The sequence below is a fragment of the Clarias gariepinus genome, chromosome 25, assembly GCF_024256425.1.
Source record: "Clarias gariepinus isolate MV-2021 ecotype Netherlands chromosome 25, CGAR_prim_01v2, whole genome shotgun sequence".
Lineage (NCBI taxonomy): Eukaryota > Metazoa > Chordata > Actinopteri > Siluriformes > Clariidae > Clarias > Clarias gariepinus.
This window is the reverse complement of record NC_071124.1, coordinates 19,448,221-19,467,638: the sequence shown is the minus strand read 5'-3', so window position 1 is coordinate 19,467,638 and position 19,418 is coordinate 19,448,221. Positions and strand designations below refer to the sequence as shown.

Below are 19,418 nucleotides of genomic sequence, written 5' to 3'. Positions count from 1 at the left end.
TTTATTAAAATTTTTTTTTTTATTGATAGACGTTTTATATATATATACTGTATATAATTTCATATTAATATAATAAACATCATACTATTAATATTTCTGAAGTGTGTATAAATTTTTGGGTTACTGTATATACCAGTGTGTATATATATATATATATATATATATATATATATATATATATATATATATATATATACACTACCGTTCAAAAGTTTGGGTCACAGTGATTTATTTTCTACATTCTACAACAATACTGGGGATTGCAAAACTATAAAATTAGTAAGTTAGGTAATTACGTAACAACGACAACAACAGTTAGTTGTTATTTTAAGACACAGAGGTCAGCCTTTCTGTAATAGTTCTTGCAAGAACAGTATTGTCAAGTGCATTTGCAAAATCCGTCAAGCACCATAATGAAACTGGCTCTCATAAAGCCCGTCCCAGGAGGACGAGACCAAAACCTACCTCTGCCGCAGACGAGAAGTTCATTTAGAGTTATCAGCCTGAAAAATGACCAATTAACAGCAGCTCAGATTAGAGGCGTTATGAAGTCTTTACAGAGCAGAAGTAGCAGACACCTCTCACAATTAACTGTTCAAAGGAGATTAATGCAGTTTTTGGACGCCTTTAGCATTCCTTTACAATGTAGAAAGAAATAAAAATCAGGAACGATCATGGAGTTAGAAAGTGACCCTAAACTTTTGAACGGTAGTGTGTATATAGGACCACATACAAAAATCTGAAGATTTGTGCGTTCAAAAAAAAAAAAAATCCGTTTTGAGTCAGGTGTGGCTAATAAGGTGAATATAGCCTAGCCAGTGAAAGCAGCTAAGGTCTCTATGAGTGCTAGTCCAAGTGAAGGAGTACTGTGTGTGGGCAGCATGCCTGTCAGGTCTAACAAAGGAATCATGGCTCTACTGTCTGTCAGTTGTTTGCCAGAAGTATACTCTCTACGTCAGTCTGTCCTACAACCTGAGGCTCTTGTGTCTATCCTTATCTGTGAAAGAAGCACGGCTTTTATACATGTCTGTCCAAATTATAACGCGCCCAGCTCCCTGAAACACCATTGGTCCATATTATATTGAATTATTGGCCATTTTAAGTGGATACTGCACATACACAGTTTGCTGATTACACACCAGGATGCGCATCGATTCGGTGCAGATGGAGAGAAGCACAGACCTAAGTTACACTGATCCACTGAACGACAAGGTTGACGTTTAACACAAACAGTTTGCCAACACTAGTCTCCTGCATAAGCTGATCTAATGATACCAGTCACTCAAAGGATGGAATGAACAGTCTGTGAGTGCGAGTAATTAATAAGTACCCTGGAGGATGAGTGAGTGAGAGGTTTAACAGAAGTGAAGTGCCCCGGGAAGCGTGATGCCACAGTTGAATGCGGGCGTTCGCGCACCTTTAGGACAGAATTTGAAAAGACAAGGACTTTAATTTATAGCAACAATGCAGTCGAGTGTTCAGATTCACAGATGCTTTTAACAACTCGTGGAAAAACATAAACAGAAGAGTTTGGATATCATCAAACAAAATGTGATTGGACTGAACGCTTCTGCCCACACTGTCGACACTTCATATTAAGGTGCTAAAGCATCCTCCTGATAGTCCTGATCTCACATTATCAGACTTTCACCTGTTTGGTCCCAGAAAGCCACGTTACGAGGATGAAGATTCATGTCTGATGTAGAATTGAAGACAGCGGTGCTTTCGTCCCCTTTAATTAAATTGCCTCCGATTCTCTTTTTGTCATCAAAACTAACTGTCCCAGAATGACACCATCTGTTTAGTGCTCCAAATATCTGTTTTTTTTTTTTTTTTTTTATTTCACGCCAAGGTAAATCTGGAGAGAGAAAAAAAAAAAAACAGAAGTAGAAATGGCAGCACTGTCAGCATGTTCTGGTTCTGACAGTTCCACAATCGCAGCTACTGTACATATCTAAAGTTTAGGACCGTATCCATACACATATCTAATCAAAACAAAGTTATCAGCTTAGTTGTATAATTCACTCTCTCTTCCTGACTGTTGGAACTCTGCTGGTAGTCTAACACTCCCTTCTTCAAATTAGATCTGGAGATGCACGGGTCATGGCAAGGTCTGTATTTTATTTTTAACCCGTGCTATTTCTATTTCTATAAATAAATTGGCGCCGTAGTTCACCCAGAAACTATGTAGTTGAGGTAGCAGGATTCCAAATATTGTAGATCACCGTAGCCACTGGTTTTGCTGCCAGCGCGACTCGATCCAAGCGAATTTTCCTTCTCTAGATAGGGGTTTCTCTTCTCACCTTAGACAACGAGGCTAAGCGTATGCTAACACCTCAATGTGTGTTAACACCTCTGCAATGTGGCATTAACACACTATATATCTTTTTGAACAGAGGGTTGTGTAGCGAAATGAACTGTGCAGTTAAAATAAGTGTTTTTGATCGTTTTATCCTTCATATGGAACAGGATTTGGAATAAAATCAAATAAAAAAAAGGAGTTCTCTGGTGGATTTTTCTTCCTAAGAAGCCTTTAAGCTGAGTCTGAACTCCAATGCTGCTGAGTGACTCTGCATAATTCGGCACTGCTGGAACACCACATCAGATCATTCTAAATGAATGAATATTACATAAATAAATAATAACCAATTAATCTGACTGCGCTCTGCATGGCAATGTGGAGCCGTCTCGGCCTTGGAAATGAATTCCTTTCAATTAATACGTTTCTCGCTGAGTTTCTCTTATTGTATTTAATGTCTTTTTTTTTTTTGCTCCACAGTCTATTCATGTCTGTGGAACGGAAAACTTTATTACAAAGACATATTATAACAATTGGTTGAATTTCTTCCTAGAATTGTGCACTTCCTGGCCAAAAAATAAAGTCGCTATTTTGAGAAGGGTTAAATTATTGGGCTGCATCAAGCAAAGAAAACAGTTAAGGAGATTTGAAGTGACTGGAACTGAGTTAAGAGCACTTCAACAACTTCAATCAGATCCTGGAAGGATAGCGCTGAAATGTCAACTTTGTGGAAAGAAATGCCGTTGGGGGGGGGGGGGATTGTCCATAAAAAGAAAACACTTGTTAAATAAACACTAATTAAAAAAAGGCTATAGTTTGCTAGGGAGCTTAAAGACTGGATGGAAAAGGCCATGTGGTCTGATGAGTTCAGACCCTATTTCAGAGTGATGGGTGTGTCAGGGTAAGAAGGCTAGCACATGAAGCGATCTACCCATCATGCATAGTGTCCACTGTACAAGCTTCTGGAGGCGGGGTTACATTTACAATTAGGCATTCGGCAGACGACTTTATCCAGAACGACTTACATTTTTATCGTATTATATGTACATCGAAGCAGTTGAGGGTTAAGGGCCTTGCTTAAGGGCCCACCAGGGACAACTTGGTGGTCGTGGGATTTGAACCTGGGACCTTCCGAACCATGGTCCAATGCAGTCAGGTGACGACCTGAATGTACTGAATGACCAAGGTATCACATCTATGGAGTTTTCTTCCCTGATGGCACAGACATATTCCAGGACTTTAATTGTGAAAGAGTGATTCTTTGAGCATGAGGAATCATTTTCACACATGAACTGGACAAAACAAACGAGAGGGGAAATGAGGTCGCTGCTGAGGTTGTACATAAACAACCATATTTTTTATAGTATACTGTATTTCTTTAATTTAGCCTACATCGTTTAATGTGAAGACATGCACAGAACTGTATTAAGACCAAAAAAGTTTTAGAATTCTGTTCAAGCTTCCCGTGGCTTACAAACTCATCACTTCTTTGCCAAAATCAAACTCTGCAATCTAAACCCAAGAATACCTTTTTCTTTTTTCTGGAACAACAAATTTTACAACAAAGTGATACACACACACACAGACACACACACACACACACAACCATCTGAATGACTCTTTCAAAGCAGCAGCCACACACTGATGTACTTTATACAGAGACACTGCTGTGTTTAGAACTTTACTTTAGTGTATACCTTTTTAAGTTTCCTTGCCTTTTTTTAGGCTTTCTGTAAAAGACTGTTCCAAAACAGTACATCTACTCACGTAGATAATAACACAATAACACAGAGCCGAAGACACATCACAAACTGCCTTGTCTAACTCTATCTCTACACTGCCAATAAGACACAATCTACTGCCATTACTGTATTACAGTCAGGTACAGTGACATTTACTTGCACACAGGAATAGCAAAGATCATTGACTCTCTCATTGTTCCTTTCGTTTTCGAATCGTAAGCCGGTGTTGACGCGAGATGCGGCACAGCATGGATACCCTGACATGGTTGATAGGGAATGATGTCGAGCTCTTTCACTGCCTTGTGTTTTACTTTTGTTCAGTGCTGTTGTTTAAGGTATGGTTGAAAATGTTACACTTTTATCAAAGCACTTGCTTTTAGACATTTTTGACAAACCAAAAATGCAACAGCAAATCAACATTGAAAACACAATAGTAATACACTATGTTGATTAGTTTTGCGTTGTGTTTTTGAATTTGCTGTTGTCTTCACACTTCAGTTTTCTTGATTTGGACCGAAGCATGAAATGATACATGAGTATTGGTTCGCCAGTACAAAGTCCTTTTTTTATTTTGAATGTTTGTTTACAATGGCATTTTCCAAAAGACACAACAGAAGGAATGTACATTTGGTATCATTTCCAACTGAAATGTCAGGAAGAGATTATACACAAAGAACGACACAGTCATGGCTTCAGATGGTGAACTAGTGCACTTAATGTTTTTATTTTGTGATTAGCTTTTAACCAGACCGTTGCCAGTGGTGAATAAAGCATTTATTTCAAATATATAACAAATTAAAATAAAATAAAAGCAGTAATCTTTAATCCTTTGATAGACTCAGACCGTTCCTCTGTCATACTGTACGTTCATTAATGTTTTGCAAGCGTTCCTGTTATTGAACGCAGCCCTTCTGTGCACTCGTCGATAGCGAATGTTTGTGGATGCTCATTAAATTTAATATTTAAGCCGGCAGTCTTAAATTTATACAGATATTAGGTATTTCATTTTTCCCTTTTTTAACTTGCCAGCTTTTAAAACTCATCCTATGCTTGGTTTGTTTACATTTCTTTGGTCCGTGGTGCGTTCACATTTCAAACGAATAGAACCAGAGTTATTTGGAAGTACAGTAAAGCAAGACCAACCTCGGTTCTCTTGCTTGGTGCACACCAAAGTTCAGATGGCCATGTTCACATTTGTTTAAGTAATGGACCAACCGCACAAAGGCATCAAAAGCAAACACACTTTAAATTTCCTGTTGTGTTCCTTGATTTCGGGTCGTGTGTATCAATTTGCTGTTTTGTTCTTCCACCTTAGCTGTTGTGTTTCAGAATTTTCTATTTTTGTTCTCAAATTTGCTGTTGCGGTCCGGATTTGCTTGTGTTCGTAATTTGCTGTTGTGATTTACAAATTCGCTTGTGTGTTTACAAATTCGCTTGTGTGTTTACAAATTGTTTCAAATTGTGTTTAAAAATGTTTACATGTTGCTCAATTTACTGTTGTGATTACAAATTTGCTATTGTTTACAAAATTTACTGTTGGGTTTCCAAAATTGCCGTTGTACTTCTTAACTTGCTGTTGTGCCTGTAAACTTCATTGTGTTTTTAAATTTGCCGATGTATTACCAAATGAAAATGCCTCTGCATTCCTCAATTTCCTGCTATGTTACCATATTTGCTGTTTTTTTGTTTTTTTTTTTGCTGCCAAATTTGCTATCATCTCCCTGATCTGCTGTTGCAATTTTGGTTTATTACTTTATTTTACACTGATGAGCCACTGCAGGATTTAGCATTTTGAAAATCTGATGTTTAAAATGTTTTGAAAAATACATTAACAGCTCATAGCATTGCCATATTTTTTTTCCTGCAAAGTTGCCATTTTAAAACTGTTCTTTTTTTTCTGAAGTGTCTTATAATGATACTGTACTAAACTTCATTTTCTAAGTTGTATTCCAGACTTGTTTGCTCGCAGATGTTTCCATTCTTCCTTTCACATTTAAATATGAGACGCCAAATATGATCACGCTTAAATATTTTATTACAAGACATGATTTTAGACCGAACTCGTTCATAATTCTTAGATTGCCATGATTAAAATTCTCATTAACATTAAATTATGCATGTTTCCTTATGTGCAATACAGTCCAGACCTCACCCACATGCTCCTATGACGGAACCGAAAAGGTGTTACCGCATCAGCCTCAGGCTGTCAGCAAAACAAAATGGATGATGGAGCCTGGCCAAAGACAAAAGAACAGACTCAAGCCTTTGTTTGAGCTCTATTTTTTTTTTCATATTGGTTTCCTTTGAGTCGCCTGCAGAGACAGAACAGACGGGGGGTGGTGTGCATGTGCGTGGGGGGTTAGGCCGGGGGACCATGACTAATTCTTGGAAAGGCAAACAAGAACTAAAAGATATACAGTGTCCCCAGCAGAGCAAATACCCAGTTACACCAATGTAAATACACACATCAGGGATCAGTTGTGCTTTGGAGGAACTCATTTATAATTTCACTATCGATATCTCTTGTGATCGGCTCCGAGCATAAACCTGCCAGCAAAAAGCTAAGCAAGGCGATGGATAAAATGAGGAAATTATCTCAGGAGGAGCAAAATGATCAAGGAAGGAGAAGTGCACCCAGGAGGATTTTGGGTAATTTTTGGAAATATATGCAACTGGACTAAGGACAAGTGACCTATACCCAGCTGCGCAAATACATACACAACACACACACACACACACACAAGGTGGCCTTCTCACCAACAGTCAGCTTTGATCTGCTGGCACTCAATTATCTCTACTTTGGAATAAAAAATAAATTCCCAAAGCACTAATCGCGATTCAGCGTGAAGCACAGGATTGATTAGGTGCCATGAGCTCATTTGTACTCGCAATGTCAGGCATAATGCTCTTCTGATTACCTTAGCATGAGAAGAGAAGATAAATAAAGGCCTGTGCCCTCGTATCAACGCTGAGCTGTATAAATGACACCAGCTTTATTCCACGATGTATTACGCCACATCTACGTTATAATGCATATGCGTAATAATCAGACAGAAGCAAACAGCAAGTGAGAGGGCTATGGCAGGAACATGGGAGCTGTCCAGTGCTGAATGCCTCCTTATAAGAGATGAAGTGGTTACGTTTAGAAACTCAAAAAACTCAAAATGTATAGTCACAAATTGCACATTTTTATTCACATGGTGCTCAGGTGTTTCTAGCCTGCATAATAATGTTCCTGTGAACATACCAAGCTCTATAAAGACATTGCTTGGAAAGGTTGGAATGGAAGAACTCGAGGGTCCTGCACAGAGCTCTGACCTCAACGCCACTGGACACCTTTTGGATAAACTAAAATGCACAATAGGCCTCCATGCATGACACCAGTGCAGGATCTCACTAATGATCTTGTAGCACAAATCCCCTTAGCTACAATCTAATATCTAGTGAAAAACCTTTCCAGAAGAATGGAGCATATTAGAACAGCAAAAAGGCAACAAATCTGGACTGGGATGTTTAAAGGGCCATGAATGATCTCTTAGGCCACAGAACATTTTCCAATCCAACAAGCACGTAAGCTTTTGTTTTGGTTTTTCATCATATCTCTGCCCTGTCATAATAATAGTAGTCCTTGTTGTTTCTGTTCATCATCTATTTATTGACTCTTTAAAATCAAGCCACGCTTAAGTCTTTAGTATGTTCTTTTTACCTACCTGGTTTGGATTGTCGTCTATACCACTTAACATTAACATTATCAATTATATACCATTTACATATAAGCTGGAGAAAGGATTATGGGCACCCAAGGCTCACCCATGCCTGTGGGGACCAAAAGTCAGCCCATCTTGTCTAATCCCACAGAAAAGCCAATGCAGCACAAATTGGCGAATTGGGATTTTTTCCCAATGGGCAGCCGACGGAGGCCGAAAATGGCCGAGGGGAGTGCCTATGCCCGGGCAACGTCGTTTTTCTTCAAGCGGAATTGGCCGTTTCCGAGATACGAAAGAAAACATCCAAGGTCCCGAAAAAAATCACCTGGCCACAACAGAAAGGCACCAGAACACCCAGTGCACCACAGCCTGCCACCCATAGGGCCCAGTAGGCAAAGACCCACAAGCCTCCAAACCTCCAGATCCATTGAGTACCAATGGAATTCACCAAACAAACAAGTCTGATCCATAAAGGCCACACAGAGTACCCAAAGGTGGTGTAACAGTAGAGTACTTTTACAGACCATGCTTAAAAATCTACTCCTAGAATTTTAAATAAATTTCCATTAATTTCTGTTAATTTCCCAGAACTCCTTAATCTTAAAATGTTACACAAAAAGCCCAGATGTACCAACTGTGCCACACTACAGAACACCTTGCACACCTTTTAAAAAAATTTGTGGCACGGCATAAGACATATTTGGAATACTAATTACCCCGAAAGTGCTTTGTGCTGTTGAAAATCACTGGTTTAAGAGCAAGAAATCCTACTTTTACTACAATCAAACAAATTATACACAATCAAACCTGTTAACATGAACTAAATCATCAGCACACCTTGCTTTAGGGAGGAAAAAAAGGAAGTACACACTTTTCCTTAATTACCTAATCAAGCCACTTCTCATTCAAATTAAACCACATTCATGGCTAAAGAAACAAACTAATCCTGTCTTCGTCATCAAGCAGCGAGGCACTGAAAATGGATTGATTGCTGTAACTACATGCTCACTGTTCAGCTAAACACATTAAGGGAGGAAAAATAGGCAGGTAGCTTACAATATTAATGTGAATAAACGGAAGTTCCATATGTACAGTACGGAGCATGTTGTGCAGCATGTAGTATAATTGGACATTCTCACTGTTTCTGTATACAGTACATGCTAGCAGATCGACTGGAGATGCTATATTGCCTCTAGTGAATGTGTGCATGCATGGTGCCCTATGATTGATGAACTAGTCTACCATTTAGGGTGTAGTCCTGTCTTGCAACCAGTGTTCCCAGCATGGACTCTTGATCCACCACATACAACTTTTCTAGAAACATTTGTCTAATATCATTCACTAAAAATACACAGTCTGACCAAAGAAAAAAAAAGCCATTTGACTGCCTATCATTTTTCATTCTGGCACACGATGAGTGAAAATGATTCCTTATGCTCCCAGAACCATTTCTTGGTTTTCTCACAAAATTTGAGTCCTGGAACATACCAGTTCCATCAGAGAAGTAAAATAAAACCTCCATAGATGTGACAACCTGTACATTCAGGTCGTCAGCTGACTTCATTCTATTGCCACATAATGTTGATGAGCCTAGACCTGACCAACTGAAACAACCCCAGATCATAACACTGTCTCCAAAGCCTTGTACAGTGGCCCTTTTTACCCTAAAAAGCCCATCACTCTAGAATAGGTGCTCCATCAATCTGGACTCATCAGACCACATAACCTTTTTCCATTGCTTCAAAGTCCAATCTTTATGTTCCCTAGGAAACTGAAGCCTTTTTTTCTCTAATGTAACATATGCTCTTACTGTCACTATCAAACATAGCTGTGATTTCTCCTGTCAATTATTTTAGTGATGCAACTTCCCTAAGAGTTTAAGTGATCTCTATCCATGATTTTTTAACCAGTGAACAATTTATCGCAGATTCGAACAAACGTAGACCTTACAACACAATTCCCAACATATTGTATTAAAAAAGCAAAGAAAACCTCTTCATACAACAATACACAAAACCATCTTCTCTACCCTCTGAGAAAGGTTCCTCTGGGGCTCTTTGGATAGTAAAGAGTAAATCATTGTGACTATCAAGTGGCAGTATACTGTACGTTCTGGTATAATTAGTCTCTTTATAAAGTCTGTACACATATGCAGATCTCCATATTGATAACTACAAAGGTCATGAAATAAAGGTCATTTAAAGGTTATAAAATCCTAGCTGGCTGTTTACTCATATTGTTATATTAATAATGTTGGGGAAGGCAGTTCAGGCTCTGGGTTGCTGGTTGGAGATTCGAGCCTCACCCAAGTCGGGGTTGCCATTGTTGGGACCTTGGACAAACCCCATAACTAAAATTACTCTGCCGGTCTGAAAACCTGGACAATAGAGAAGGTGGGTTTGGGAAGGGATTTGCCCAACAGCACAGGAGGAGCATATACAGTACAGTATATATGAGGCAGTGAGGAAAAGATAAGGTAGAATCTGCTTCGTCAATTATCTGTGCACCAAAATAATAACTAGATACATTCCGAAAATAAAATATTAACTAGCAGCCTTATAGTGAACATTAACTATATATTCCAGCCCTGCCCTTGCTTACCTTTTATATCTCCTTTCTCGCATCTTCTATCTCCAGTCCAGTGACTCTAGAGGATCATCACCTTTAATGTCACCCATAAGGTCAGTCTGGAGCTTATCTCTCTCTATTTTTCTCTTTCTCCGGTTTCTCCTTCACTGAATCGAAGAGAAAAAAAGGCTTCTGATCTAATACAGAGCCGTCATGTGACTGGCACGGAGCCAGAGACCCTCCTGTGAACCTCCACACATCTAGACGCGATTAAATATGCATGCATGCCACCAAAGAACCTTGAGCAGTCTACTTGGCCACCTTCCTGGTGCGTGTTCGTGTGTGTGTGTGTGTGTGTGAACACGTCTGGAGATAATTGCTTTGCTGAAAGTGTGGGAAAGGGGGAAAAGAGGCGCTGATTTGTAAACTGTGTACAAATTCCGCTTCATAGCACACTGTGTGTCTACCTTTTTTCCCCTGTCCATCTGTCCATCTGTCTGCTGTACTACCCAGCAGAAAGCTAAGCTTTGAGATGCTCAGCAGTATCGCACAATCGATGGTGCAGAGCCTATTTATGTGCTTTTTTTTCAACGCAGTTATCACAAAAAACAAACACGACACATTCAGCTTGTTTATTCAGTTTAAATTAAAAAATCACATCTGCACCGATTTGTAAAAAATCCTAAATAGAAAAAAAAAATGCTGCACAGGAATTGGATGGGGACGAATAAAATAAAAACAAGCCTTCACACCAGCCACGGGCTGTTTCTTCTGCACTGTATTATCCTTCAAACAAAGAGACGCTACATTGAACACGCTTATGAGGGAAATTTGGATCACGGCCACACACCGAAGCCTCTTGTCTTTCTTGAAAATGGACATTAACTGGTGCGAGCCCTCTTTTGTACATGCGTATGTGAAAGACTGATTGGCGTTAAGTGGATTTTTCGGGCAGACGAGAGCCTCAGACGGTGTGAGGTGATGCATTCTGGGTAGACCCTTGAGTCCATTGAGGAGGACAAAGAAGCTCGCAGCTGCAGGTTTGCTGCTGGACAATGCACCGAGGAGGAACAAAGAGGTTCAAGCTCCTTTATAACAAACAGCAAGCTCTCCTAAACCTGACCCTCACCTCTGACCCCTGGCAAGCACCCTGCCTGGCACTTGATTTGAAGAGGGACGCAAGGAGGGGCTTTCAGTTTGATTTAAACAAACTCCATTGTAAACCTACTCGTCATTTTCCATTTCCATCAGCTTAACTTTGATATGTTAGCAAATTACTATAGTGAATTATTTATGAATCTTATGTACAAACTAGTGATGGGAGTCTGTAACCAGTCCATAATTAATCATTAGTTGGAGTAAACCAATTGATGATTTATTAATAATCCGGTACAATGCAATGCACAGTACAAGGAGAGCTTATCATACTTCCTTTAGGAAAATCAATCTTACCACCATTCACTATTCCCCATTCACTACCCAGAATACATCACACATGAATTATTTGTCACATGAACCTTACAGCACAGTGAAAAGGTTTTTTTATACATATCCCAGGTAGGAAACTGAGGTCAGAGCACAAGGTCAGCCAGGATACAGATAAGGTTAAGGACCTTGCTCAAGGGCTCAATAGTGGAAGCCTGTCAGTGCTGAGGCTCGAACCCCCAACCTTTCAATCAGGAACCCACAGTCTTAATCTACTGAGCCACCACTGACCCCAATACATATATATGAAATAGGATTACTCGCATCAATTACTGAAAATATTAAACATGTCACAGCTGTTAAAGCTGAAGTACCTTGTCACTGTAGAAATACTAGTATTTACCATTGTACAGTACCTATACTCCTTGTATCTTGACAAACTTTGCCATTTTTCCTAAAACCAAAGTACGCCCCCATTCAAAAGGAACCTTTTTTTTTTTCAGGAAAATTGCCTAACAGGTCGCCTTGAGATACTGTACACTAATCGGCATTTTGCACCTGTGTTGCATGCACGTACAGTTACCTGCATTATACTTAATGCGTGTTTCCACTAAACTGCAGTTGACTGGGTTTCAGAAAAAAAACATGCAACATGGCATGTTGTAGGAAATTTTTTAATGATTAAGTTTAGAATTTGGTGCTGCACAATTAATCACCCAAAATTTGGCCAGTATAAAATAAGAATCTGTTTAATTATTTAAATGCAAAGTGCTGCAACTTATGACATTAATATGGTAACCGGCATAAACATAGTCATAAATTCAGAGATAGAGAACTTAATTGATTAAAAAGGAAAATTGTATTGTATTATGTAGAGTTAAGAATTTAAATGAGAGTCAATAATTTAAACGTTTCTTTGTTTAGTTTTTTTAATTGCTATATATATATATATTGGCGCATATCCCAATTTGTCCAATTATTTAGAGATAGAATAGATAAATACATTTTAAAACTAAATTCAAATGACTATCGCAATGTGCGTAAAAATAATCACATTTTTTTTTTTTATCAAATCGTGCCCTAATTCAAATCGACTGTCATTTTTCATAATCATTTACTTGAAATACACAGGAAATCAACTGATCATAGACTATAATCGACGATCGTCCCATCGTCATAGCATCAACACACTTTTCTAAAAGCTACAGATCTGAATGTTAAATTTGCCTTTTTGTTTTTTAACAACATTTACCACAATCTTCATCTCAGTAAAACACTTTACTCATTAAATCTTTTCCCATGGATTTGAACCGAAAAAAAAAATTCAACAAAACATGCTAACCCCGAGTGACTGTAACGCCTGTCCACTTACCCTTGAGTACAGCCTCAAGCTTTTAACACAATGAACAAACCCCACAGTTTTCTCTTAACACCTCGTTGTAAATTAACTTTAATCAATTATGAAACAAAAGCAGTCAGATCCATGTGTGTGCTTCACAATACACTGAAGCAGATTTTTGTTTTTATCCCTTTAGGGAAACAACTAAGTGCTTGGTTAAATACTCACTCACTTATCATCTATAGCACTTTATCCTGTATACAGGGGCCTGAAGCCTAGCACAGGAGACTAGCCAATTAGCCTAACCTGCATGTGTTTGAACTGTGGGAGGAAACCAGATTACCCAGAAGAAACCCACCAACCGCCTGGTTGAATACATTTCATTTAAAATAATTTGAATGGAAATTTGGTATTAATTCTGCCAAAAAAACAGACTTTAGCAACAACACTACAGTACACTTTCAATTCATTAGACCTAAATTACAGGTAAAAATTTCTCAAGCCAGTCATGAGAAGGCAAAACTATATTGTTATCAAAGACAATGTTATTATGTTAGAATTTTAGGCACTAACCTTTCGCGTGGTTAACTTCATTTGTAAGCATGCATATATACCAACATATACCAGCTGCATACAGTATGCCCTCAGTATACTAAAATATACCGGCTGTGGACTGAAAGTAACCCAGAACAGGGCATAACTTTTTATTAACTGACACAGTTCATTCAAATCGCACATGTTGGTAGAGTAACTCTTCCTTCATACATACAAAGGTACTACTCAACATAGATGTAAGAAGCTGAAGAAGTTTAAAGAATACAAACCACACAGTGGGAGTCGACCTACTTAAGTAAATTTTTAAAAAGTTATGCCTACTTTTTAATTACTTTTGCTACAGCGCTCATAGTACGACGCTATGCCGATGCGGTACTCCATAAAGTGCATTGTGAGATTTACACGGCAGATAAATAGGGTCAACATAAGCACTGAGAACTTCATCACTGACATCCACTGTACTTTGACGAAAGGTTAAGGTATTGGCTCAATTCCAATTCCATTTGGATCTCTCATTCCGACGAGAGACAATCCTAAGAAGGAGGTGAGGAAGAGAACTCTACCTTGGGTTCATATTGCTAGACATCTTTTATTAATCATTTATGTTTCATTAGTCATCTACTTGTGCACATCACGTCTTCGGCATAAACACTATATTATAAGCGTAAGTCCTTCAGGACGTACATATCTATCTCTTAAATATATAAAGTATATATGATGTAATAACACCGGGATGCTCATTTCGCATGCGTTGTAGAACAGGTGAAACTTCTTATGCCTGGGAAGGCGATGATGAAGTGCTGGCATAAATAATGCATACTGCATCTGCCAGGGAGTTTTTTCGATCGCTCTCAACTTCACAGCAGCTGCCATTGGAGAAGAGAGCCGAGCCTAGCGCCTGCTCTCGACACAGCTGCCTGTCGAGGGCACTTACTGAGATTTGCCAGCACAGACATCTTCCTTCTGTCTGCTGGTGTGAGGCGGGGTGGGGGGGGATTTGAGGAGTTGGAGGCCATGCACGAGTGGATCGATAATCGCGTAAAAGGTGTTTACTGTATCTGGTGCAATATTGCACTATATTAACACATAAACACACACGTACACAAGCAGTGCAGTAGGGTGATGACCGAGAAGATTAAATGAGAAAAAAAAAAGCTTTGTGGTCCCGAGAATAAAAAGTGCAACTCCTCGACCAGTGGCTGCGTCTTTTCAGGACTTCGAATGCGAGAAAGGCGATTCATTAAACACCTCGAGGTCAGCCTAATCTCCGTCACACACACTCTTTCATTAGGAGTGAATGCCGCAGCCGGCAGTAAGTAGGTGGCAGAGACTTTGGAAGACATCAGATGGAGTTCCCTGCTGTTAACCAGCCTAAGTAGTATCCAGACATTACCATCAACCATAAACAGCCACAGTGAGCCCTTTAACAACATGGTGTCACATGAAATGTGCACAAATAAATCAAGGAAATGAAATTACACTTAAATACAAGTTTTCAACACCACCTCTGTCAGGTGAGTTATTATTTCTGACATCATTCATAAAGAACATAATAATAATAATAATAATAATTATTATTATTATTATTATTATTATTTTAATTATTATTATTATTATTATAAAAACATCAATACCGACAATTTTGCTAAATCACACATATGACAGAAAGGACAGACAAGGATCTTTCTCCCAGTTCCAGTCCAGTTCATCATGTTAAAAGTCAGTGCGTAAAGACAGTAATAAGTTGAACCATGCACACGCGCGCACTTGGATATTGTGTGTCATCGCTGGTGCGACAATTCTGTTCTAAAGCAATTAAGTTTCTTGCCTTTTGCAGAAACAGGCAGGTTCCCGGGGTGCGAGTGGGTCTCTGATGCGCCGCCGTTAAACGCCGGTAAGCCGTTAGAGCGCAGGTGCGCCGGTCCGCTGCCTCAGGCTGTGCGATGCCTGGACGCTTCTCTTCACCACAATATAAATAACTCAGCTTAAAGAAATGACCTAAAAAAAAATACACAACCCGAAACACACACACACACACACACACGTCTCCCGACAGCCTGAACACACTCGGATGCCGTCCCGATACCCGGGAGAGAGCGAGACAGAGAGCGCGCGCAGATTGCCGGGGCTCCTCCACCGTTAGAGGCGCAGAGCTCAAACAAAGAGGTGCTGCTACTGACAGGAGGCTCTAACCCCGCCCCCAGGCGCACAAACCACGCCCACACAGCGACGACCACGCCCCCAAGCTAGCAGTATTCAATAACATCCTCTAAGCAGATGTGATGTAATAAACCTTAATTGCATTCTATAACATCATGTATCATTTTCAGTGACGGAGTGATCACTAAAACGTTATGTTGTTCGGTTAAATGCGATCAAATCAGCAATGTTTCGCGTAAGAAAAGGATCTTAATTTACCATAAATTTCAGTACAGTGTTGAATATGATGAATATGATATATATGATTAACTGAATTTTATTTTATTTTAACCAACTATACAAACAGGACTGAGTCAAATATTTTAAAGGGTCACATAGGCACAGTTACACATGATCATGTTTTTTTATTGTTATTTTTGGTTATTTTTATGAAACATTACAAAAAAAAAACATGATGATAAATATAATTAACTCATTTCGGGAGTTTTACATTTTTCACATTTTCCAGTAACAGTAAAATATACACATTATTGAAAGTAATTATATCTTTACCTACTGTATACCTTATACACATATACTGTACCACTGCACATGACACCTTTATAAGTCACTTTCCAAGCATATTTGCACAGCCATTGCCACTTTAAAATATTTATATATACTTTCCCCCTATATTCCTATATTTCTATATTTTGTAATATTTTTATTTTGCCCTTATTTGTACAATTTGTTTATTTTACTAGTTAAATTTATTTTTGTTCGTATTTCTTTTTATTAATATTTATTCCTTATATATAGTTTTTATTTTCTTTTTAAGGTCACTGGCGGTCGTACAAACATTTCACTGCGTATCGAACTGTGTATGACTGTGTATGTAACAAATAAAATTTGAATTTAAATTTGAATATATTTAAAGGCTTCCATATAAGCACACACACACACACACACACACACACACACACATACACTCACCTAAAGGATTATTAGGAACACCATACTAATACGGTATTTGACCCCCTTTCGCCTTCGGAACTGCCTTAATTCTACGTGGAATTGATTCAACAAGGTGCTGAAAGCATTCTTTAGAAGTGTTGGCCCATATTGATAGGATAACATCTTGCAGTTGATGGAGATTTGTGGGATGCAGATCCAGGGCACGAAGCTCCCGTTCCACCACATCCCAAAGATGCTCTATTGGGTTGAGATCTGGTGACTGTGGGGGCCATTTTAGTACAGTAAACTCATTGTCATGTTCTAGAAACTAATTTGAAATGATTCGAGCTTTGTGACATGGTGCATGATCCTGCTGGAAGTAGCCATCAGAGGATGGGAACATGGTGGTCATAAAGGGATGGAGCTGGTCAGAAACAATGCTCAGGTAGCCCGTGGCATTTAAACAATGCCCAATTGGCACTAAGGGGCCTAAAGTGTGCCAAGAAAACATCCTCCACACCATTACACCCCCACAACCGGACCAGGCAACATTTTTTCAGTCTTCAACTGTCCAATTTTGGTGAGCTCGTGCAAATTGTAGCCTCTTTTTCCTATTTGTAGTGAAGATGAGTGGTACCCGGTGAGGTCTTCTGCTGTTGTAGCCCATCCGCCTCAAGGTTGTGCGTGTTGTGGCTTCACAAATGCTTTGCTGCATACCTCGGTTGTAACGGGTGGTTATTTTAGTCAAAGTTGCTTTTCTATCAGCTTGAATCAGTCGGCCCATTCTCCTCTGACCTCTAGCATCAACAAGGCATTTTCGCCCACAGGACTGCCGCATACTGGATGTTTTTACCTTTTCACACCATTCTTTGTAAACCCTAGAAATAATTCTGCGTGAAAATCCCAGTAACTAAGCAGATTGTGAAATACTCAGACCGCCCCGTCTGGCACCAACAACCATGCCATGTTTAAAATTGCTTAAATCACCTTTCTTTCCTATTCTGACATTCAGTTTGGAGTTCAGGAGATTGTCTTGACCAGGACCACACCCCTTAATGCATTGAAGCAATTGCCATGTGATTGGTTGATTAGATAATTGCATTAATGAGAAATTGAACAGGTGTTCCTAATAATCCTTTAGGTGAGTATATATATAATATAATATAATATAATATAATATAATATAATATAATATAATATAATATAATATAATATATTCATCTTTTTGCTTGAGAAGAGCAGCTGATGTTGTCACACCAGAATTTTATTGCACTCTGTATGAGAATTTCATTGCACCGACTGATCAAATATTTATTTTGGGAAAATTTCCAAAAATTACAAATGTCCGTTTTGTGTATTGCGCCCACGTTCCCAGATCAATCCTGATTTTGTTTTCTTTTTAAACAAAGCTCACTAACTTGCATGTTTCATGCTCCAAGGAGAAACAGATAGCGGACAGATGGAAATTCAAGGACTCCCCAGTCAAAAAGGTTCAGACAAGTTTTTCAAATATGCCGATGATGTAACTTGATGCAAGAACAATGACCTCGTCCTTAATGCCTCCGTTAAACTAGGGGACTAATGATAAAACTTTCACAAGGATCCCGAAACCATCACAGAATTATTTAAATTCAAAGCAATGCATCACACATAAACAGGACTTGAATACAAGCATTATTATCATCATAATCATCCAGAAAGTCTTGCCTTTATTAAAGCTTTATTTTTTCAGATGGCCAAAGAGTTACTGTAAGTAGATGCAATTTCTAAAATTTTATTTATCCATTATTTTAATGCTGTAAATTAAGTGTTTGATATGAAAATCTTCTTCACTACAAATGCTGTGCTGCAAACGTATCTAATATTTCTTATAAAGAGATTATTAGAAATTGAAAACATATAATTTCTAAGTGAAATCAATGATTTATGAAAGTGATTCTGCCAGTTTGTAGATAAACTGATTCTATCCTTTTGGCAGATAATTTAGCTTCTTTCTAAAAAAAAAAAAAGAAAAAAAAAGTAAGAAAAATACAATTATAAGAACTATCTGTTATCAAAACAGTAATATTTCACGCTTGAAATAAGAAATATGAAAATGTTAAAAGCTGTCACATTACAGTATAGGAAATGCTAGATTCCCTGAATGATCAATTTTAGATTTCGTTCCTAATTTAGTACTGGCCACCTAGAAAGAACTTGGCAAACCATTGCATTTGGAAAACCTCATGGTGGTGCAGTTGTTACTGTAGCAATGTTGCCTCACAAGTCCAGGTTTTGGATCCTGAATCCCTCTAAGTTTACATTCTCCCTATGTCTTCATGAATTTCTCTAGTTACCTCGAAATTACATATGTGTGAATATGTACAGTACAGTATGTGCATGGTGTCCTGCCATAGGCTCGCATCTCACTGCCAGTGTTGCAGATGTTCCAGATTCACCTTGACCCTCTGCATGAAAGCATGCTCACTAAAGATGAATGATGAAATACCATACGGAAAGGATGAAAGAAATGCCCTTTGACATCTTGTATTCCAACCATTTGCTTTGAAAACAGAAAGAGATGAATGCACACATGAAGAGGCTTTACACCAAAACATTTTACTGGCAGTTTACTGTCTCTGTAGTTTTCCTTATTTTTTATTTTAACATTAATAATTTACATGCTGTCTCTGCTCTTATCTTTTGTTTTA

At 38.6% G+C, this 19,418-nt stretch overlaps 1 protein-coding gene across 3 annotated transcripts in view; it reads right to left on the bottom strand.

Annotated features, from left to right (window-relative positions):
* Positions 1-15,757, bottom strand: part of ncana (neurocan a) — a 107,014-nt gene extending 91,257 nt beyond the window's left edge. For all 3 annotated transcript variants that reach the window (XM_053486980.1, XM_053486983.1, XM_053486981.1), the window contains exon 1: positions 15,464-15,757. The gene's annotated coding sequence lies outside the window, so the exon portion shown is untranslated. The remainder of the gene's footprint in view (positions 1-15,463) is intronic.
* Between the last annotated feature and the right edge of the window lie 3,661 nt (positions 15,758-19,418).